Genomic DNA, 23,467 nt, shown 5'->3' on the forward strand with positions numbered 1-23,467 from the left:
GTAGTTAGGTTTAATTTTCCATATGAAGGCATTGAGATAGAAAGACCAGCTGAATGAGTGTTGCAGATGCTGTGCTGGGCTGCCCAGGTTCCCCCTTTTGGACCCGGGCATCATTTCCCTCAGTTGCCAGGAGCATCATCTGCTGGCAGTTCACAACTGAGACCCTCCAAGGTTCCACGCCTTCCTCAGGGGCAGCCCACAGTGGAGGCCTGGACTGTAAGTGGGTACAAAGCCTGGTCCCCTGCTTCAACCTGGGGAAATTTCTGAAGGGCCACCACACTCCAAACTACCCCATAGGATTAGCTGAGGCTTCTGTTTGCAACCTCACCACAGTTCAATTTCTCCTACCCAGTGCTGTTTGCCTCTGTCCCTTAAAAGTGTTACTTTCTAGAGCACTCACTGACCAGCCCTCTGCTTGTGAAGCTGTCACAGAGTTTCTTTCCCAGAACCGACCTCAGACAGAAGGCTACCACCTTCATCTGCAAGCCTGAATCTCCTATGTACTCGGCTTCACCATTCTCCCACTGGTGACCATAGCAGAGCATCTAGAGGTGAATATCACATTAACTGCACCAAGCACATCAGATTCCCAGGTGGCTCTGCCTTCTTCTTCTTTTTTTCTGGGTGTGGCATTTATTCTTTAAATAACCTCCAGTTGTTAGTTTCCTGATGAAGCCTCATTATTCTGACATGTAAATAAATAATTGATGAGCCAGTGAAGGAGAGAATCTCTGTCATTACAGGAATCCAGGTGTAAATGAATCGGGGGATCCAGTTGGTAAAATCCACTCACAGGGAAAACATTAACATTTTAACACAAATGTAGGTGACCTGATTTTTAAAAAAGATTGTTATTAGAGAAATTGTGGGTTTTTTTGTTTTTAATGTCTCCCTTCTTGAAGGGCCCAAGTAAGGAGTTAGTCACACAGATTCACACAGCGAATTTGCTCAGAAAGGGTCTACAAACTCTATTCTCTAAGCCCTGGAGTCAAGAGCCGTACTGCGTGGTAACTTCACCTTGTCAGCAGTTTCTATGGGGTGTGAATACAGGGGAGACTGTTGTGAACCCAAGCTCAAAGACCCTGGGACTGATTTCTTGGACTCTGGAGGTCATGGGGGGCTGGTATTGACAGGTCACAGCTGAGCGTTTTCTGCAGTGGGGGCAAAGTGCAGTAGCAATGGTGAAACAGAGCTCTGCAGTTTAGGACAGACATCATTTCTTAGATGACCCTCTATCATCCAGCACCTGTCTTTTGGCTTGGGTGCCACCATTAGTCACAGACAAGGATAATGTGGAACTGAAATAGACCCACCTGCTCTGACTTGAATTTGCAAACACCACTGTGAAGCTCACAAACACTGACTAAGTTAAAAGGATGAGACGGCCTGAGAGGACCCCACAGAGAAACATGCTCTCTCCTTGTAACAAGTCTCTTTCTGGAAAAATATTCCAGAATTAATTGCAGTTGGAAAATTTGGTCTTGTCATCATGTTTAGCAAAGATTCTGGAATTTAACTGTCCATGTGGGGAAATTCTTTTCTTTAACCTCACAATGAGTTATTTTCCTCAGCCCTCCAATGACTGTTACACATTTTCTGGACCTCCCGGCCCCAGAACTCTCTCTAGCCACACAATCTGCTACTCACCAGCCACTCTAATATAAAAGAATGATTGACTTAAGTGCAAAGACTCCAGGAGAAATATCTCTAAATATTTTCCTGGGAGGTGAGTTCCTATCATGCTGAACTTGTTTCTTGACTTCTCTCTTTGGTGTTCAAAAAGGCACAATATGAGGTAATTTCTTTCAATCAGTAACTTAGCCGCATGGGAGTGAACTTTGTAGTTAGCTCCTCTGGTAAGGAAGGATGCAATGCTGTTTAAAACCAGACCGTCAAAATAAGCTTTTGAACAATCTAAAAAGTCAACCAGTAACTCTTATGTTAGCAATATTTATGTCAAAATTGAAACACACAACCATCTAACTTACTAGATATCCCACTATTTTGGCTATTAGAAAGCTCACAGCCAAATTTAATGTTTAATTACAATAAAATACTTATATTTTTGTGATAAAATTCCTCAACCCAATATACCATCATTCTACCTGCCCAGCACACAACAGCTATATAATTAAAAAAAATATTTTTAGGAATATTCCCGGAGTACAAAACAGAAAGCAAAGAAACATTCTGGAAACTTCAACTATTTCTGTCTTGTTCCAATATTTTAAGGCTGATGGGAGGAGGCAGGTTGGCCATAAGCACATAGTAAGTGGGCAGCAAAGAGAGGGACGATGTTCGGTTTAGCATCTCTCCAAAGACCAAGAATTTGGTGTTAAATGATTGAATATGATTATATATATCCAACATAGAAAAGATAAGAGTCTGTTTGATGTGAAATCTATTTTCCAAAACTGAATAGCTCAGAGTCTCAAGCAGTTCCATCAGACAAATTGTGTCCTCAATCTTCTTTGAACTGCTGGGTTTAAATCAAATTTAGATATAAAAGGTTTCATTTTACATAACCTATGTTTAAAGCTTCTATTGAGTCTTCAAAATGATTTGCTGCAATGCATGTGCGTTTGGTATGAGTCCAACTTCTTAACCTGTCTGTAGTTTCAGTGATAAAAGTTCACATAACTTAAATAATATGCCAACATCGAAAGCCCTCGGGCTAGTTATCGATCTTCTCCATATCTTCTGAATGTTCGGGTAAGATGAACTGAACCTTTATAAAAACTGACATTAATTGGTATGATTCTTTATATCAATACCTCAATCAATTTTAAAATATTCTGCCATACTCTGCATATGTTGGAATCTGAGATAAGGGAATATATCTGTCAAGATAATATAGGTTCTTGTGTGGTAAAAATATAACCTTACATCCCAGTGACTTAACACAATGAAGGTTTATTTCTTATTCATGTTAAGCTCAGTGTGAGTCTTCAGGGTAGCTGCCCTCCATGCTGTGACACAGAGATCTAGACTGTTTGCATCTTAGCTTAGAGCTCCACCATCTCAACACGTACTCTTCTCTGTATCATGGCAGGAAGAAAGAAAGCCAGAGAGTTGCACACAGCTCTCAAATGCTGCAGCCCAGAAGTGAAATGTGCTTATGGCGCCTTGCCCAGGTCCAATCACACGGGAGCACATGGATACTCAGTGAGCAGGAAATGTCTCTGTCTCAGGGGATGTTTAGCATTCTGAGGGAATGTGTAAACTTTTTGCATCTGATTCTATGAAATTGTAGGTTCTGTTAATGTCACTGTTTCATAAAAAGATCTTATTTACAGTATCATGTCTATATAACATCCATGTTTCAAATTATAAATATAAAAACAAGACTGTATGCTTGTTTCATAAACTACCTCTCCCTGCCTTGCTTTTCATAAGTGTTTCTTGTTGTGTGGATGCTAAGATTATTTTGGGGTTAAGGTATTGTTTTATTGGTTGTGTTGTAAGAGTCAAATCTGCACCCCTTAGGCAGGAAATCGAATTTTACTCCAATCAGAGGCTATTCATGGGAACATGTCCCAGAATCCTAACAATTGTTTGAGGAAGATGCAATTCTCTTCCTTCAAAGGGAAACCAGTGCTGAGAGGAGTTGCCCAGGGAGGCAGTTTGGTGAGAATGTTTTTCTCAAAGTGGGTGAGACTCCTATCTCCTGTGTGATGAGAAGAAGGATGGCAATAAGCAGATGAAGGATTGGGTAGTGCAGATCCCAGGTAAGGGGCTACTAGGGTGTATGACCCTTAGGAGTAAGAATATAAGACTAAGGGATAGGATAGGCATAGGGCCTATGACCTTGGTTTTTATATAAATTGTTGGAGAAGCCTCTGAAAATTTCAGCTAGTCTCAGAGCTCTCAGAGGAACCAAAAGCTTGGTTTACCATTGGTCCATCTTTTAGAAAAGAGGCAAAAAGTCTTGTTAGTTTGAGTGAAGGCTGGAATAAAAGAAACAAGAAAACCTCAATGGAAGATGACATTCTGAGAGACAAAGGCAGGACTCAGGTCATTGAGTACAGCTAGATACATCTAAGAGAGTGGACAAGAGGTGAGATTGGAGAGATGAATAGTGGCAAGATCATAGATTTGCTTCCATAGTCAGCATTCAGATATTGTGGGATCAAAACAGACAACACAGGGATAGATTTTCCTCTTGGAAAGATCAGCTGAGAAGCTATTATAGCAATGCCATCTAGAAATGATGATTTCGTGAAGTATGGCTGTGGTGGAGAGAGAGATGAACTATTTAGAGATAGTCTCTATGGGATTTGGTGAGTTATTGAGTGATGAGAGTGAGTGGAATGTAAGTGAGTTGGGGATCACTTCTAGGTTTCAAGCAGAATGATGCACTATAATCCCTGGGAGAGAGCAAAAGCAAGCTGAATGTGAAAAAGGTAATGGGTCTGTTCCATGCCTGGTGAGTTTGAGATATTTATAACATAGAATAGATACTCAATAATTATTCCTTTCATGTGTGAGTATTCTTCACTCCTTCAGAAAGAAAGGTGATGCCCATTTTTCAATATCTGGAACTTACACAGGAGGAATCATGAGGCTTTCAGAGTAGTGTCATTTATCCATTAGAAATTAAGACCATAAGGCCCAATTTTCATATTCAAAGTTGTCCTCTACTAAGAGTTGGAGGCACTAATTAGCGCTCATACCTTAAAGCTGAGTTCTGCCCCTTGGGTTAGACCTGCTGGTGTTGACGGCTTGAATCACAGCCAAGTTCCCTAGACTCTTTGGACTCTGGCCTTTTACTAGCATCCAAAAGCTGGGGTAGACCTCTAACCTTCCCCTAATGAGCAGATCTTATGCACAGTCCCAGCCAGCCTCTCTTCTGACCCACCCAAGGTCCCACAGCACAGGAAAGTCATCAGACTGGCTTCCTTCAGCAGTGATGCAGACACTGCCTCTGGGCATTCACACACAATCACTTTTCATGGTTGGAAATCATTCCTTCTGAAGTAATGTCCATCAAGTACATTAGGACTATCAAAATATATTGCTGTTCTTCTCCAGATTTCAGTGAGACACCTAATTCAGTGCTTGGTACATGAAATGTGCTCAGTCGATGTTTGTTGATTGAATAGAATGAGTGGTAAATAAATTAAACTGGAGACCACTGAAAAAACAAAGCTCTTTCTGCCGTGGATACACCATGGCTCACGTGCTTCTGGTTTCTCAATAGTCCCTACTCCAATGACACGTAAACCTCATTTACTGATGAACGCAAATTTAGTGGTGAACACAATTTTCACTAAGCTTTGGCTGGAAATAGCCAAATTCATCTTCTTTCTGTCATTTAAGACTTCCACATGCATGTATCAGAGGAGACACTGATAGGTCAAAGCCCATCTTTGTGACACAACTTCCCCCAAAATGGTATGATAAAGCTTCTTTTTATGGGTATAGAAAACAGCAGGAAAAGGAATAACACATTTTTAATTAGAAACATTCCTATTTACTTTTAATTTAATTCAGCTGCCCAGCAGCCATGATCAGATTTGCATCATGATGTATCTTTAATGCTATCCATTTTCATAAATGCAAACTTTCCTGAATATGGTTCTGACGGATCCTGACATTTTAAAATATGTCCTATTGTCCTTTTCTGTGCGGTAGACCAAGCATAGAGTGTTCACTCTTATATCACTGTCACCATACTATCAGACCAGATGGCTACTTCATCACAGAATCAAGAATTAGGGATAATTTATGCTGTTCCTTGCTCTAGAATGTGAAAATAGAAAGCATTTGCTGCACACGTACACATGAAAAGCAGCTCAATCCTGCAGCAACAGTCTCATCAAAGGGCATTTGGTGCTGTGACTGCACTGCCTTCAGGGACCGATTTCTTTCCAGGAGCCGTGAGCTCGCAGGTCACGGAGAAAACTGTTGAAGCATGCGAGTTGATGCTTCAACCCTCGTAACCAAATTAAGCCTCTGCCTCTTTGTTAAGGAAAACAAGTTGCAATAAAACAGTTCTAAAATGGGAAAGATTATATCTGAGCCCTCCATTGTTCATATTCAAGGATTTCTCCCCTTCCTAGGGAAAAAAAAAAATACGAATGTTGGCTTAATATTCAGAGCAGTTGTTTTTGTGTCTGAACATTAAATGTTAGAAACGGAAGAGCTATTTATCCTCAGCCTGCTGAAGAGAACAGTGGAAATTTCTCTTTATTGGTCTATAAATAAACAAAGTCTGAACACACCCTTTATTGGGAGAAGCCACAGCAACTCATTACACAGACCAACTGGCTCATCAGAATTCCTTTATTTGATATTGTCACAAGCATGCAGATGGTGACATAGACAAAAGATCGTCTTTTCAAACAATAAAGCATATTTAACCATAGAACTAACTAATATTTCCTATGTGAAAGAAAAATGCATATAAAATCATACGTGTTTCTATTTAACAGGTGTTATTGTTGAGGAAACGCTAGGTGAATCAGTGAAGTATCATTTACTACAAACTCTAAAGAGTCAAATCAAATGATTGCGGTTTCTTTGTTGTATAATCACTTACATCAACAAAGGGATGATTCTCACTCTGAGTATTTTATATGTGGAGCATTTGGGCTTTGTCTAACAAGTACCCCCAAACAACTGTTTAATTCAGTAAAAAACAAGACAAAACACAATCACTCCCCAAAATATCAGTTAAGATGCCTGCTGGAATTCTACAGAACGAAGATCTGTTCACATGAATGTTTTTATATATATCAATTATTTGTGGTGGTGAGCATGTAGAACGGCCATTGAAAGTGTCTCAATCAAATGGGTAATATAATCCGTCCTTTCTACTTGAATCTGTATAATATGTTCATGTATATTAACTTTTTAAGATCAGATATTCTGCAAAAACAGACAGCTACACTAGGGAAATTTAATTGTGTAGGCAAAATTAAAAGCCTATCAGTGTGAAAAGTGAGAATAGACAGAAAGCTTAACGAATTGGAAAGAATAACAGGCTGCTAGCAATAATCACCTTCTCTTTCCAAAGAAGGAACAGAATCTGCCTGTTCCCTTGTATGTTATTTGAGGCTTATCCTCATCTTAATGATGATACCCCTTCATCAATATCTTGGATTATTACCAGTGTCTGGGAGAAATTTTATTGGCTGCTGCAGTTCATTGAGAATTAATTGATATGACACACTTACTCTACATGAACTTGGAAAAAAGTCTATCGAGTGAGTGATTTAATTCCTTTTATGTTAATTATAAATTATGCCAGGAAACACTATTACGGATGGACCTGTTTCCAGCTCTCGGATTGCATGTGTGAGCAGTTTGTACTTCTGACACGTTCTGGATACCCTGACTTTGACCGACTAACCCCTTATGAAAGGCATTCATTTGGCATTCTCACCAATATTTGCAATGTGGCATGTTCTTAGACTAATTAGGCCAGGAAGAAGCAGCAAAATGGCCCACTTATCTTTATTTGCAATTTAACCAACATTATGAGAGACAATCTCCAAAGTGTATAGTTTAAAATTTCTTGCACCGTGTGTATTTTTAAATCATCTCATGTTTCGTAAAACTGAAAAAAATAAGTGGGTGGGGGAGCCTGTCCCAAATCAAACCCAAAATGAAAGATTACCTTAGAAAGAAAATATAAAGAGCTACTGGTTGCACATTAAGACGGCATCCTGCAGACTTCTTTATTTTCATTTCCTGTTCTATATTGCTGATGAGTAGATTCCTCTCCATTCTCCCTGCCGGTGAGCGTGCACTATTACTTTTATTAAAAGAAGTCCATCAGAATAGGGGTAGTTGTCATGCAGGAGCAGTAACTCACATAATGGGAGATGGCATTTCTTTCTACTCGTGCTGGTCCGCTGGTTCTAATAGCAACCTGGAGCTCAATTTCCTCCTCGAGAACATTGCATTTCATGTGGAATGTCAATTATTAAAATGCAGTGTCCCGTGTCTTACTTCTCACTAGATGAATTCATTTGCAAAACTTGCTAATCTATGCAAATGATTCTTAACCTATAACTGCCTGGAATCTATTTCACCTTTTCTAGCTTTTGGCAGCTCGGAACCTAGATGAGGGAAGGAAATCCATTAAGGCAGCATTTGTCAGTTCTGTCATCATCATATTGGTTATCAAGTTGTTTAAAAACAAAATAAAACACCAAAACCAGATAAAATGTGTTATTAAGTGGAAGCCGACAGCTGGAGCTAAAATATCTAGAGATTAAATTAAAGATAAACCCGGATGAGAGGATCTGATACCTGCATCTCCTGACACTTCTGAGTAATGTTAGAAGCTAATGACCTCTTCTCTGAGAGAAACTAACTGGTTAATAACCCAAGGAGGGTCTATGAGCCAGTGACTAAGATAGATACAGGTAACAGTGAGATAAGAAATTTCTTTTGGGAGTAAAAACCAAACTGGCCTGGGTTTTAATCAATACAAAGCACAAAAGGAACGGTATAAATATTATTTTTAGTCATGGTTACCCATGAAAGACAAGGCAGCAAAAGAGGGGTGTTTGTTAAAAGGGGCTTGCGTATACCTTGTGGGTTTGTGTGGATGTGCAGATACGTGGTGTGTAAGTGGGCCTGCCTGATGCTTCTGTGTCTGAATGTGTGTTCCCGCACATCCATCCAAGTTTGAAGCTTTCCTTTGAATGAGTTGGGTTTTGGATGTGCCTATGTTGATGGCACCATATTTTAATCTACAGTTAAGAAAAGGCATTCTGCAATTTTTACTCCATGGGCCTCGATTTAATGTCTGTTTTTATGAACGGAGTTGAAAGATAGTTTTCTGCAAGCCTTGGAGCTGTTTTTCTTTTTCCTTTTTTGAGTTCAGGGGAAGGATTTCATTCCTGGCCTGGCTCTTGAATCCGCAGGAAATGGATACATCGTTTTTATTTGATGTTCTTCATTCCGGCAAGTTTATGAAAACCAATGAGCAGTTTAAGTTAGATTAGCTAGGGAGCAGCTGATTACACCCTCTGTGTGTGTGTGTGTGAGTGCACGTGCATGTGTGCATGTGCACGTGAGAGAGAGGAAGATGCTGTTCGGGTGAGCTCTAAGATGAGCTCTACAGCCTGGGCCACCGATACAGCATCTATCAAGAAACCCCTTCAGGCCCCTGCATCCCACAACCCACCCTCCCCTGTCCTTGGAAATGCCTTTTGCCTGGCTCCGCGTGGACTCCACCTATCCGCATTTGTGCTACACAAACAGTCCCTGTCATCTTTTCTTCTAGCTGCCGTAATTTTCCTCTTTAAGCGTCCCAGTAGTTACAAAGTAGGGACATTTGTTGTGGATACTGGAATGGTTTCTCCCAACTCCACAATGGATTCCAATTAAAAGGAACAAAGGAATCTGCCATTTGTAAAATCGGCGATTACCACTCCAAGGGGCCGGTCCAAACTTCAGAAGAAGAATAAGAGAGGACATGTTTCGTCACTTGCTTTGCTCCCAGTTCTTCAAAACTACCTCTTTAAATCTACTGAGGAAGATATTGCTTCTGGCCCACAGGATGCCAAAATGACTTGATTTATTTATGCAGCGCTTGGCAGCCCATAGTCCAGATTGTGGCTGAAGCTGAATTTTATGAGCCTTCCCCTAGAGAGTATATTTTAAAATTACAGTAAAAATATATGTTTTGAAAATCTTAGCCATGTTTGGCCCAGACTCAAGCCCCAAGAAAGATGGTGATTGGTCAAGAAAGATGGTGATTGGTCTAAAGAATTAATAATGGTAAGAACTCAGCAGGTAAAAATTTTTTTCTGAGAGTTTAGGAACGTGTTAAGACTTCATTTGGGAAAAGAAAAAATAGTATTCAAATCTGAATGCTTTGATGTTCTTGAATATGACCTTTTCTGTTTGTAGCATCTCATCTGGTTATTGAACCTGCTGGGCTCCTATTATGATCCAGGAAGTATTCTAGGCCAGAGGACCGTGGTGAAAGAGCAGAAACTGTCCCTTCTCTTCTGGAGCTCCAGAGGAGGGAGATGGATGGTAAATAGGTAAATAAATACTAGATGTACAGAATAGTTTCAAATCATGTCCCATGTAATATGGAGAGGCTTTGGAAGAGGGGACTAGTTAGACTTTGGGCAATCAGTGTGGGCCTCTTGGAGGAGGTGACCTGTGAGCTGAAACCATCTGAGATACTGTCAGTTTGCATGTTTGCCTGAAAGGATAACTTCTCTAACACCAAGTACGAAAAGTATAGGATCTACCCAAACAAGGCAAGTTTACTTCTGCAAAGATAGAGGTCAAATGAAAAATATGATATCAAACTCAAATGAAAGGATTTAGGACAGGAGACAAGAGTTGAAGACTAAGGTGGTTGGGCAGTGTGAGTGGTTCTAGAAGCAGCTTTGTAGTTCAGCATTGTGGATTTAAACTTTGTGTTGTCAGTGATTAATTGTGTAAGACAACCCGAGTTTATAAGGTTGGAAATAAGGCCAAAAGTGCAGGGTTTTTATCAAGAGGTAATAAAAAGTGATGCAGCAAGGCTAAGAACTTAAAATCCTGGTCAGTCTTTATTGAGAATTATTAATAGTAATACCTCATACTCTCATGCCACTTTATACTTTTTTTTTTTACATTCACATTTTTTATACCCACTGATTTCCACAACAACCCAATAAGGTATTACAGTCCTCTATATTAGATGAAGAAAGCAAGTCACAGAAATGCCATACAGCTTAAAAACGATGCTACTGTTTCCTCCACCACAGTTAACGATTTGCTTATAGATGCAGGCACATCAGGGTTTTAAAGAAACATTCACACACTGCCCTTGGAGCCGGTTGAAAAGTGAAGACTTCTGGTAGTCCTTAATTTTGTTTTTAGCATTAGCATTTTTAAGTGGAGTTATGTCTTCAAAGTGTGCAAATAGCCAATTAAATTAGCAAAATTTTAGGGGGAATGCTGGAGCTGGTCGCATCTACCAAAAAAGAAAGACACTTAAAGCCCTGGTTTGTGTGGAGTCAAGGAGACAATGACTCAGATGACTAAACTGATTGACTGTTGAAAGACATAGACTGGCTCTTATTGCAGATACAGTGGAGACAGATTCTTTTTCACTTAAATAAATACTGAAAAGTAAAGGTTAAAGGTAGGCCTGGGATTGTGTCTAAATTTAGGCTGGATGCTATCAGAGGCCTCCTTGTAACTGTTAAAAAGCATAGCCAGGAACAACCACTCAAGCTGAGGCTCACATGTTAGCAATTATAATCTAGACGTTGCTTAAGAATTGCTGGCCAAGAAATGAAAAATTAATAATTCAAATTAAATGCACTTAAATCTTATTAATATCTCTTTTTGGTAAACAAAGGCCTTTTATCAAAACATAAATTTTTAAGAAATTCATTACTTATAAAGGACTAGATGTAATTGTTATCATGTAACATTAATTGAGTGTCAAAAGCATTTAAATTAATTTATTGGGTACTAATAATGTACAAGGATATTGCATCGAACGTTAGACACTTTTCTGCCTATTGAATTTCCAATCATAATTCAACAGACAGACCCAACTCAACACTTTTAAGCTGACATGAATCTATCACCAGTAAACTTACTATTAGTCATCTTTCTTAAACAACAATATTTATTGTATAGCTTCCCCGCAATGCATTCCTTTTAAGTGAGATTGCTTTATGACAGAAATATGTGGGCATATGAGTGCTTTTCATTCAAGGTACTTAAGCATAAATTGAAATAAGGATTAAGGTAATTTTGTTGCCCCAAAATATTGAGGGGGAGAAGATTCAGTCATTTCCTACTAGTCATGCACACAACTACACACCATACTGAGCTGGTCTTGAGGGAAAACTTGAGTATGGGCAGACTCTCTTCTTATGAAGAATCCTCTTGCCTCATTCCAGCACATTACACTGTGCTCCTGCAGTATAATGATGGATTCTGGACCCACTCATGCTATGGCTCCCACCCTGAGGTCATCTTGGGCAGGCCCAGGTCCATTTGCATTCTGGCAGAAGTAACCTCAATTCGAGCTGCAGTCGGCTTGGTTTCATTGGATTTCTGGATCTCCTGGGACTTCACAAAAGATCTTCCCCATACAGAGGCAATAGCCTTTGGTTCCTGTTCTACTCTTTGGGACAACACTGAATTATTCTCATTCCTCTTGCACATGATGCTGGTTTCTTTGGTTATTTTAGAAACCTTAAGTGGAAGAACCAGCGGTGCCAGGAGTTCTAAACAGGTGGAGCCAGGAGTTCTAGGCAGGCGATTTCACAGCATGAAAGCAGAGGTCTACCTCTGGAGTAGGTAAGAGCTGGATTTGAATGTCAGCCTCACCACTTTCTGTGTGAACTTAGGCAGTTATTACACCATGCTTTGAGCATCAACGTCCCTATTTGTAAAATAAGGCCTACTTCATAGGATATTGTGAGAATTAAATGGGAAAAATGGAAAAAGAACACAACAGAAAATGTCTAGTAAGTGCTTAAAACTGAGAACTCTCTTACCTCTCGACTCTTGAGGACCTTCCCTTATAAACATACCCTGAGCTTATGCATCCTTGCATCTCACAGATACACAAAGCGGATTTTATACCTCAGTTTCCTCAGGCTACATATTTCATCTGAAATTTCTAAGCGCTTCACTAAGACAGTGGAGTCTTCCTCTAATGCCATCCTGGAATATCTTGCTGTAGACATTTTATAAATGGAAGAGGATAGAAACAGTATTCACTCCCCTGAAATGGGGTTTAAGTTGAACTCACCTACCTTGTAATATAGCATATGGCTTAATGGGAAATGGGGCCTCCACATATTATCCTCCAAGGTGATATTAAATTCCATTTTGCAGTTAGGATTTAGCTTGGATTTCTTGCATACTAAGGCTGCATTCGAAAAGTAAAATATTCGGCTAACAGTCACTGAGTTCTGTTGAATGTCATGGAAATAATTGAATTGATTTAATTAATTCATTATTTTCCCCTCATGGACAGGGCAGTTCTGCCACTTTCACAGGAACAGAGGTTTGGTTCCTTTTAATTAATGTGACTTCTTAGAGGCAGGATTCTGAACAGACTGTGAGTCCTATAGCACAGTCTATTTTCCTAACAGCTATCTAGACAGGATCAGTGTTACTTGAAGAGTTATACAATGGAAGAGGGGGGAGTTATAGGTAATCCCTTCTTCTGTACTAGCTTGAAATAAAAATTAAATGGGCCTTGAGCGCTTGTGAATTGCAGTGTTTCATTGGGGCCATGGAACACTAAGTGAGGCTCAGAAACAGGGTGTTAATTCAGGCCTAATCATTTAATTCCACTCTAGTATGTGCCGTATTTATTGCCCTCCTGGATCTGTTTTCTATGGCCTGATAAAGAGACAGTGAATCTCTGAAGCTCAGTCAGGGACCGTTTTATTTATATCGTTAGTTAGTCCAATAAAAGCACTGGCTTCAGTTTCCTGCTGTTATTTTCTGTTTTGTAGCCCTGTCATTAACTATGAAAATGCTGATGGGGTTTTCATCTCCTAGGCTGGGGTTGCTTTGCGGTTGAAAGGGGGCTTGTAAGGAGAGTGTGAACTTTCCCTTAAGTGTGTTGGTGTTGTGCAAACTTACCGACATCTCTTAGGGTGAATTTATGCATTTCAAAGCTGTGATTCTGTTTGTAAAACCAGACATCTCTTTAAATTGTTTAAGCAAGCTAAGTGCTGCTCTCCCCAAAGTGAAAATAATTCTAGTTTCACGCAGAAGGAAGCGGACTGTATCTGTAAAGTTGCTTATGTGTGTCAAGGAAAGGAGACGTGATGAAAAGCAACAACAAACCCATGCAATCAGGTCTCACTGCAGATCCTCAAACTATATATAGGTACATGGCTAGTTTATTGATTGTTTTCCTAACCATCTCTGAAGTGTTATGGAGAGGACCAGAAAAAGAAAATGATAGTGGAAAACAAATTTATAGAGGTCACTTAAATTAATGATACGGCAATCAGAAGATAATACAGGTGTATTAACATAACTTACTGTGTAATTACTACTGTTTCCAATGGAGTTAATGTGTAGTTATCCATGTAATAAGAGACATTATCTCATAGAAGATATGCAATTAGTCCACGTCACTGGTGTGTAGTGCGCGAATGAAGCAAATCATCACTGTTGTCTCAATGCTAAGAGGTTAGGGCATTGTGAGGACTGATGGGCCTCTTTGTTCAGACAGATAACTTTTTTTAAGTTTATCTAAAAGCTGTTATATTCAGCAAGAACATGTGAAAAGTATCAGTGGCTTCCAAACCTATGCAGGTATTTAGATATTTAGTCAGCATTACAGGTTTTTGTATCAGGGAAATGTGGTTGAATTTATGAGAACTAATTTGCCTGAAAGTGTACACATTGATAATCAAATGTTATCATAGTCTCACTGAAAGATAAGAAATGAATATTCATTCATTCTGACAACAAAGATTGGTTGACCGCCTCTAAGGAACAGGGACAGCTTAAAATTTAGGTCATGCCTATGGATGATCCTAGGAATCTTGCCTGTTCCAATATGGCAGAAAGATGTGGCCTCTTTCTCTAAGCCAACTTGGCAGGTTAACTCTCGGACCCTCCACTACATGGGACATGACTCCCAGGGGCGTAACTCTCTGGCAACATGCAACAGAAATCCTGAGATAAGCCGGGACCAGGCTTCATGGGAATGAGAAAGCCTTCTTGACCAAAAGGGGGAAGAGAGAAATAAGACAAAATAAAGTATCCGTGGCTGAGGGATTTCAGAATCCTGCAGGTTATTCTTACGCATTATATAGATAATCCCTTTTTGGTTTATGGTGTATCGGAGTAGCTAGAGGGAAGTGTCTGCAACTGCAAACTGTTCCAATAGCCTTGATTCTTGGAGACTGTATAATCATACAGCTTTTACAATGTGACTGAGTGATTGTGAAGGGGCATCAGATTGGGTCTGATGCTCCTTTTATCCAGAGTATGGACAGATGAGTAAAATGAAATAAGAATAAAAATAAATAAATAATGGGAGATAAAGGATAAAAATTAGGTAGATTGAAATACTGTGGGTCAGTGAGAGGGGAGTGTAAGGGGTATGGGTTGTATAAGTTCTTTTTCCTTCTTTTTATTTGTTTGGTTTTTTTTTTTTGAAGTGATACAAATGTTCTAAAAATTATCATCATGAAGAATATACAACTATGTGATGATATTGTGAGCCTTGAGTGCATAATATGGTTGGACTGTATGCGTGTGGACATTTCTCATTAAAAATATTTTTTAAAAACCCTAAACTTATAAGAAAATATAACAAAATAAATGGAATCAAATTGCATGACTAAAAAGAAAGACAGATAGAAATGGCAAAAAGCTGAATCAAATGAACAAATCTGTCTTATTCTCCTACATACAGAGAGATATACCCCTGAGTTGTGGGACATCATTATTTCAGTATTTACAAAGTCCTCTTTTGCTCTACCCCAATACCGTCTTCCTTAGCACGGGGGAGAGGGCATGGTGCTGTGATTGGAGATATCTGAAAATAACCACGATAACACTTAACCCTTTAGAATTTGCAAATCCCTTTCTTATACATAATCATATTTGACTCTTCCAAACAACCTTGTGAAGAAGGTAGGCCAGGTAGTTCCATTTTTTTTTCCCCAGGTATTTCCATTTTACAGATGCTGTGAGTCTCAAAGAGCTCATGTGACAAGCTCATGTGTGGTAGTCAGGTCTTCTCATTGCTAGTCAAGTCCAATTCCACAAATACAAATTGAAAGAAGCTATGTAAAAGAACAAATGGCCCCTCTCACGTCCTTGCCTTTTCTAACTTTGCATGTTTCTGGGGTAAGATTCTTTGTATAAATATGTGGATTTTAGAGAGGGAAGAAGCTGAAATGATAAAAAAAAAATACTTCAAAGAAGATATGGGGTGCGAACATGGAGGAAGTCTGGGGAGATTGATAAAGACATTTGAGGCTGATGGAGTGGAGGGGAAAGGGAGAGGGCTGGAGAGTTCAGGATACTGAAGGCCTGCAAGTAGCCCATATGCCAGGCCCAGCACAAGGAAGAAGTGGGAAGAAATGGTATTCGGTACCCAGATGGCAGAGGCCTCCAATGGAGACTCAAGAAGGAAATAAAGAGCCACTGAGAGTTTTGGTAAGTTTTTGTGAGGATTATTCTAGTCGTATGCAAGAAAAAGTAGCTATCGTTGGCAAAGACACAAGTTAGGAGAGCACAGCAAACGTCCAAGAATGAGGGAGAACCTAGTACTGCTCAAGAAAGTGTACCGCAAGGATTTAATAATTCTCTGTTGAATTAGAAAAATTATTTTCAAATGTTGTAAAACACTCAGTAAATCAGTTGCAGCTGCTCCCTGTTCCTGAGAAATGGCCCCAAATTAAACCTGGTTCTCAGTAGATATGTACAGTAAACTCAGGCAATCATCTATAATCCAGGGCAATACCCTATACTTAATAGGTGCTCAACAAAATTTTTTTATAATATTCATGAAAATATTATCCAAATCAAGCAAGAAAAAAATCATATTCCTCTGGATACCTACCTTTCTCAGATTTGTGTTAAAAATATGATTTATAAGCATGCTTCAACTCTTCCAGGTTATTTTAAATGAACAGATGTCGATAGATGCTAAGTTTAGAAGTGAGTAAAGAATTTTTTTTTTTCCTTTATGATCTGAGAGACATGGAACACAAAAGAATAAATTCAGTATCTTGAATTGAGTCTAGAATCTTTATTATGGATGATTCCATAAAACTTTGATAACTTCTAAGGGCCACATTTTTAATTAATTACATGGTTTTAAATTTGCAAACTTCAGTATTCCTAGACAGCCTTGAGCAAAAGTATGAACTAAGACAAATTAGCCTTTTAGAAATTCCCAATTCTTCGGTATAATTTATCACACTGAGTGGGTAAATTTGATAAACAGGAGTCTTAACATCTCTGGGTCTCAGTTTTCTCATCTGGGGAATCGGTATGATAATAATAAGGCCTACTCTCACGGATAAACTTACAAATGCTAATTACTATTCTCATTCATTCCCTAGTCCCTTCTGTGTGCCCCAGCTTGCTGTCGCATCCAGTACTCTCCTAATAAGTTCTGGGTAGCACTTCATTCTCCCCTCGCCCACATTAAAAATGACCAGTCTTGAGTTCTAACTCGATGACTCAGGGCACTCATTTTGGCTAAGTTGACCCTAATTTTGGCTAAGTTGACCCTACTGCATGCCAAAGTGTTAATGAATGTTAATATATCTATTTATCAACCTTCTCCGACACTTTTTTTGCATTTTAACAGGGTTTAAAAGCATTACACCAAACAGTGAAATGGTGTTCATTTTTGGTTCCTCAGTTGGCTAGTAAAGAAAATTCTGGTGGAGGAGAGGGAAGGAGGACTTAAATCACACCTTCACCTAAGGCAGACTCGGGAGAGCCTGTCTTCCCCCAGCTACATCTGCGGCCCCATAATCAACAATGATATGGCTGCTCTAGCCACAGGCTTATTTCCCATACCCTGGGGCTGCCCAGGTCAGTCCTATACTCCAGAAGCACTTTTCTGGTTAATAAAATATGTCACCCTGGGTTCAGCAGCTGTGTGTCCTCTATGCTTTATAGCAAAGGGCTGCATCCTGGCATCTAATGTTCCAGCTACAGTAAGGACTCACGGTGTCCTCCACCTGCATTTACAAACACGGACATTTAATCCACAGCCGGGCTTCCCATTGCTGCAGAGAGCTGCACAGCAAACCTGTGTGATAGGCTCTTTCCACTCAAACCAATTGTGGCACTTGCTTCCCTCCACGCTTGGAGTCTACCTACAGCTGTGCTTACTGAAGTGAGACTGTAATTTGCTACAGCATGCCAGAGTATTAATAGACAATTATTTATTGCAAATCTGAACCATTTATACTGTTTACTGGCTGACACAATGTAAAATTTTGATCCAAATGTTAATGTGTCCATGACATTGCATAATTCTGTTCCATGCCACGGTTTTTCTCTTCTAAATGAATCGAATTTGCAGTACAAGGAAATGGCATTTTTAATGGATGAATGATTTACAGCCTCAAACTTATAAGGCTATTATTTGTGTAACTAAGGGAGAATAGACTAATTGCAATAACACAGCAAATTAGACAAATTTAGGATTGTACTGGGAACAAATTCATAGGGAGAAAATGAATATACCTTGCAAGGTTCCTAAAGGGTAACTGAATAAATCTCACTTTAGCTTTACAGGGCAATTGTATTTTGGGGGGAAATCAGGTACTTCTGAGGCCAAACAGACTTATAAATATTCAATTGAGTAGAACATAGATAAAAATTACCTCTTCATAAAGAACCATATGTGGTGGAGAGAGCACTTCCAATTCTCCAAATGTTTACTGAAATTGCCTACACAAATGTTTTCGGCAGTTGGGTGAAAACAAAGAGCTTTTATAGTTATGTGGTTTTCACAGAAAAGACACCAATTTTAGCATATTTACCTTCTATTTGTTGAGCAGCACATTTCCGAGAAAGAATGATTTCCTAATGGAGATCTTCATGATTTTTTGAAATAAAAAATATGCAACAGCAAGAATATTATTTCTTTCTTTCTGCAGTATTCCTCTTCTGTTATTTATATTGATCCCTGTTATTCTGTTACCTCTGCCCGCAGAGAGATTGTTAAGATACAAAGTGCCTCAACACAGCTCTTATCACATCTCTGAGAACAACACCCAGTGTATAAGCACAAGGTCTTTCAAAGTGAAGATTCCTTCAGTATTTTAATCCATGCATCACCCACAAATTAGTGATGAGAGAAGAATGTTTACTGTGTGTGTGCGTGTGTGTGTGTGAGTGGTTTAAGGGTAAGTCTGTGCATCTTTTCCAATTATATGCAAAATGTCCTCCCCAAACGGCAGTAGCCTCTTTCTCGCAGGCCTTCGGGATCACTTCCTGGTTTTTCTTTCCTGCTTCCTGCCACCAATTATATCCTTCCAGTTCATTTTGGAGAATTTAGCTGGTCTTTCTAAAATGTCTTCTTACCCTTCCCCTGCTGAAAATTATCCCCAGAATGGTCAGGATAAAATGCAACATGTAAACATTGAACCTCCTCCTGGATGCCTCTCTACCTCCCCTCTTACTGGTCCCCTCTTCTCCTCCCTGCTTCTCCCCACAGAAGATCCCTCACCCTACACAAGAACACGAAGCTCCAGATGAATTATAATAATTGGAACAGGCCATGGACTTATCTTGTATCTGGCAGCCTTTGTACATCCTTCTTCCCTCTGCTTATGATGCCTCCCTGTTCTCTTTACTTGGCTCTTACTAATGCGTCAGGAATAGTTCAGATGACATCTTCTTGGGAAGACCTTGCTTACCCTATCATAGCATTTCCATGCCTAGTGGAAAGTCCTGAAGCTCCTGGAGGGCACAACTTGTCTTTTGGACTTGGACACAGAGTAAATGCTTCATAAATAAATGAAATGTCCAGTGAATATCTATTTTGTCCCAGGCACTGAACAAGGCCCTTTGAAGGACTCAAAAATGGTTTGTCAAGTGGTCCCTTCTCTCAAATATAATGATAGCTTTTAATTCAGTAGGGGTGATATAAGAAACACAGAAACAACAAAGCTTAGTCTGATAAGGGCCACAAGGAAACTGAAACTTGCTATAGGGTTTCAGAAAATTGAGACTCATTAAAAAGAAATCATTATCTTCTCTTTGTTCTCTCCCTTGCTATCTCTCACTTTGAAGACAAGCAGACCTGAAATTAAATCCTCATTCAGCCACTTATTAACTGTGTGATCTTGGACAATTTACTTTATTGAAGCTTCAAATGATTCACTGTAAAATAAAGATAATATTTACTTTACAGGGTGCTGCGAAAGTTAGGTGAGATTGTGCAAAGGGCCAAGTGCAGAGAAAAGTTTCCGCAAATAGTTCTGGGAATATTATGTCAAGACAATGTGCTACTTGGCCTCTCAGACCCATTCACTGTACATCAAGGTATTAGAGTTCAGTAGCTCTCATTTCACCTATTGAGAAGTCTTAGCTCTATATAGAAAGTAGTTTTTTTTCTCAAATTAGACCAGAGTACATGCAGGTCCTTCCAATATTGATTGTAAATTAACACTTGGAAGTCCTGCCTTGCTATCAATGAGCTATAATTTGGGTCTTTTTGAAATTATAAGGATCCAAGGATAGAAACCATAGCTTCTGTAGGTAGTCAATGACTTTTTGTTGGCTTTGAATTGGAGAACTATGAACATCTGATTTATTTATTCAGTTCTTGGATAGACCCTCTCACTATATCCATCCTTTCTTCCACAGATTTCCACCTACAATGGAGAAATGTCAGGGCAAATGGAAAGCAGGATCCAACTCTAGCAATTTAGACAAGTAGTGGTTGAAATTATATCAGACTTTGGTATTAATTTTATGGCCAATGCCAGGTTAAATGACCATATGCCATTGCTATAACTTACAAGATAAACAAAGCCAAGGCTACTGTCCATTATTTTAACAGTGGAAACAGGTGTATAGAGTGCTTGAGAATTGAGGTTGCAGTATTAGACTGATAAAGTTGTGTGATTTTGTTCAAATTACTTACCTTTTTAAAGTCCAGATTTTTTAACCATACATGGGGATTATAAAACCTATTTCATAAGATTGTTTGGAAGGTCAAATGATGTCATGTATATATATATATTTTTTTATTAATTAACGGAAAAAAAGAAATTAACCCAACATTTAGAAATCATACCATTCTACATATGCAATCAGTAATTCTTAACATCATCACATAGATGCATTATCATCGTTTCTTAGTACATTTGCATCGGTTTAGAAGAACTAGCAACACAACAGAAAAAGATATAGAATGTTAATATAGAGAAAAGAAATAAAAGTAATAATAATAGTAAAAAACAAACAAACAAACAAACAAAAAAAAGCCTATAGCTCAGATGCAGCTTCATTCAGTGTTTTAACATGATTACTTTACAATTAGGTATTATTGTGCTGTCCATTTTTGAGTTTTTGTATCTAGTCCTGTTGCACAGTCTGTATCCCTTCAGCTCCAATTACCCATTATCTTACCCTGTTTCTAACTCCTGCTGGACTCTGTTACCAATGACATATTCCAAGTTTATTCTCAAATGTCTGTTCACATCAGTGGGACCATACAGTATTTGTCCTTTAGTTTTGGCTGGACTCACTCAGCATAATGTTCTCTAGGTCCATCCATGTTATTACATGCTTCATAAGTTTTTCCTGTCTTAAAGCTGCATAATATTCCATCATATGTATATACCACAGTTTGTTTAGTCATTCTTCTGTTGATGGACATTTTGGCTATTTCCATCTCTTTGCAATTGTAAATAACGCTGCTATAAACATTGGTGTGCAATTGTCCGTTTGTGTCTTTGCCCTTAAGTCCTTTGAGTAGATACCCAGCAATGGTATTGCTGGGTCGTATGGCAATTCTATATTCAGCTTTTTGAGGAACCGCCAAACTGCCTTCCACAGTGGTTGCACCATTTGACATTCCCACCAACAGTGGATAAGTGTGCCTCTTTCTCCGCATCCTCTCCAGCACTTGTCATTTTCTGTTTTGTTGATAATGGTCATTCTGGTGGGTGTGAGATGATATCTCATTGTGGTTTTGATTTGCATTTCTCTAATGGCCAGGGACATTGAGCATCTCTTCATGTGCTTTTTAGCCATTTGTATTTCCTCTTCTGGTAGGTGTCTGTTCAAGTCTTTTTCCCATTTTGTAATTGGGTTGGCTGTCTTTTTGTTGTTGAGTTGAACAGTCTCTTTATAAATTCTGGATACTAGACCTTTATCTGATATGTCGTTTCCAAATATTGTCTCCCATTGTGTAGGCTGTCTTTCTACTTCCTTGATGAAGTTCTTTGATACACAAAAGTGTTTAATTTTGAGGAGCTCCCATTTATTTATTTCCTTCTTCAGTGCTCTTGCTTTAGGTTTAAGGTCCATAAAACCGCCTCCAATTGTAAGTTTCATAAGATATCTCCCTACATTTTCCTCTAACTGTTTTATGGTCTTAGACCTAATGTTTAGATCTTTGATCCATTTTGAGTTCACTTTTGTATAGGGTGTGAGAGATGGGTCTTCTTTCATTCTTTTGCATATGGATATCCAGTTCTCTAGGCACCATTTATTGAAGAGACTGTTCTGTCCCCGGTGACTTGGCTTGACTGCCTTATCAAAGATCAAATGTCCATAGATGAGAGGGTCTATATCTGAGCACTCTATTAGATTCCATTGGTCGATATATCTATCTTTATGCCAATACCATGCTGTTTTGACCACTGTGGCTTCATAATATGCCTTAAAGTCCGGTAGCGCGAGACCTCCAGCTTCGTTTTTTTTCCTCAAGATGTTTTTCGCAATTTGGGGCACCCTGCCCTTCCAGATAAATTTGCTTATTGGTTTTTCTATTTCTAAAAAATAAGTTGTTGGGATTTTGATTGGTATTGCATTGAATCTGTAGATCAATTTAGGTAGGATTGACATCTTAACTATATTTAGTCTTCCAATCCATGAACACGGTATGCCCTTCCATCTATTTAGGTCTTCTGTGATTTCTTTTAACAGTTTTTTGTAGTTTTCTTTATATAGGTTTTTTGTCTCTTTAGTTAAATTTATTCCTAGGTATTTTATTCTTTTAGTTGCAATTGTAAATGGGATTCGTTTCTTGATTTCCCCCTCAGCTTGTTCATTACTAGTGTATAGAAATGCTACAGATTTTTGAATGCTGATCTTGTAACCTGCTACTTTGCTGTACTCATTTATTAGCTCTAGTAGTTTTGTTGTGGAGACGTCATGTATATTGACACTTATAATTAACACAGTAAGAACTCAATACATTTTGAATGTTTCTATTATTATCTTGAAGGTAAGTTAATGGAATGGAATCTGAGATATTTTTAAATACATTAAGTTAAGGATGGCTGTTTGAGAGAGAAGCTTGGCATTTTTCTTCAACTGAATACCTAGCCCCATAATCATTGGACAGCGCAGCCTTGCCTTCCTCCAGACTGCCTCCTCTGTCCTCTCCACCCCTGCCCCTGGCCCCCTCTCTCAGATTGTCAAATGACAGAGAAAGTGTTAACACATTCAAGAAACAGGATCAATAGACACCCAAGGTCCTAACTAAACAGATGCAAATCTAAAGTTTGGATTATTTCTAAAAAAATCAGTTACTGCCTTCAGTGGGTATGACATTGTCGAGTTTTGCTTTCTTTGCTCTCAAGCAAAATTAAAAGGTGGAAATATTATTAAAAAATAAAAGGAAAGAAACATTGTTTTAGGATCTGTTACAGAAGGCCAGGCAAGCTGTTTGGCTCAGGAATCAGCATCTGAAAAGTGCCTCAAACCAGATTTTGAGCATTTTATCCAATACAGTTTATCCCTATAATCATGAAGACAGGCTGATGGGGTTGAAAGAAGACACACATCA

General features: G+C 38.9%; 1 long non-coding RNA gene across 1 annotated transcript; it reads left to right on the forward strand.

Annotated features, from left to right (window-relative positions):
- The first annotated feature begins 1,588 nt into the window (after positions 1-1,588).
- Positions 1,589-20,375, forward strand: LOC143676408 (uncharacterized). The gene is made up of 3 exons (XR_013172064.1): positions 1,589-1,726; positions 9,871-10,007; positions 20,311-20,375. It is a non-coding gene; the product is annotated as an uncharacterized LOC143676408 (long non-coding RNA).
- The last annotated feature ends 3,092 nt before the right edge of the window (positions 20,376-23,467 follow it).

The sequence above is a fragment of the Tamandua tetradactyla genome, chromosome 3 (genome assembly GCF_023851605.1).
Source record: "Tamandua tetradactyla isolate mTamTet1 chromosome 3, mTamTet1.pri, whole genome shotgun sequence".
Classification (NCBI taxonomy): domain Eukaryota; kingdom Metazoa; phylum Chordata; class Mammalia; order Pilosa; family Myrmecophagidae; genus Tamandua; species Tamandua tetradactyla.